The 1,029-nt window shown below is 41.9% G+C and overlaps 1 non-coding gene across 1 annotated transcript; it reads right to left on the reverse strand.

The window, feature by feature from the left end:
• Positions 1-334: 334 nt before the first annotated feature.
• On the reverse strand, positions 335-441 carry LOC136530255 (small nucleolar RNA R71). The gene has a single exon (XR_010777737.1). It is a non-coding gene; the product is annotated as a small nucleolar RNA R71 (small nucleolar RNA).
• Positions 442-1,029: the final 588 nt, after the last annotated feature.

Raw genomic sequence — 1,029 nt, forward strand, 5'->3', positions numbered from 1 at the left:
TCCAACTATGGCCAACATCCATACTGGACCGACAATCAATGTCAGAGATAATGGTTTTGAACTCAAGCCAGCTCTCATCAACATGGTGTAAGCTAGCTAGTTTTGTGGAAAGGCACACGAAGATGCGAGTGCTCATCTCCACCACTTCCTAGAGATCTACAGTACTTTCACCATCAAAAGAGTAACCTAGGATGCCATATTACTTCGCCTCTTCCCATTCTCACTTTTGGGGAAGGCGAAGCAATGGTTCTATGCCAACAAAGATAGAAATACTACATGGGATAACTGCTCCACAGCCTTTCTAGCAAAGTTCTTTCCCATAGGCAAGACCAATGCTCTGAGTGGGAGAATTTCAAGCTTCTAGCAACAACATGATGAATCTATCCCTGAGGCATGGGAACGCTTTCAAGATTACATTGTGGAATGTTCTCATCATGGGATGGAGAATTGACTACTCATGTAGACTTTCTACCATGGGTTGACCAATAGTACCCATGCAACTATGGATGCTGCTACTAGAGGTGCATTCCTATCACTCACCATACTAGCTGCAATACCTCTTGTGGAGAAGATGGCCTCCAATCAAGGTTGAAATGAAGAACATGTTCAAACCCACAAGAGGGGTGGAGGTATGCATAAACTCAAGGAGGTAGACATGCTATCTATCAAGATGGACCTGCTGATGAAGAAGCTTGAAGATCGAGCCAATGAGAAGCAAGATGTCATGCATATTCATGATTCTCGCATGATATGTGAAGTGAGTGGAAACATTGGGCATTTAGGAAACAGCTGTCCTGAAACCCAAGAGGATATGAACTTTGTCAATAACAACAACTACTTTCGTCCTTAGTAGAATCAAGGATGGAATCAGCAACAAAGGCTGAACTACCAAGGTAATTACCAAGGTAACTACCAAGGCAATATTTTTAATAATTTCAATCACTACCCTTGAGAGAATTAATTGCTGGCCAATCCAAACTTATGGAGGGATTCTAGAAAAGTAGCTACCAATGATAAAATTCTAGAGAA

Source organism: Miscanthus floridulus, chromosome 19 (assembly GCF_019320115.1).
Source record: "Miscanthus floridulus cultivar M001 chromosome 19, ASM1932011v1, whole genome shotgun sequence".
NCBI lineage: Eukaryota > Viridiplantae > Streptophyta > Magnoliopsida > Poales > Poaceae > Miscanthus > Miscanthus floridulus.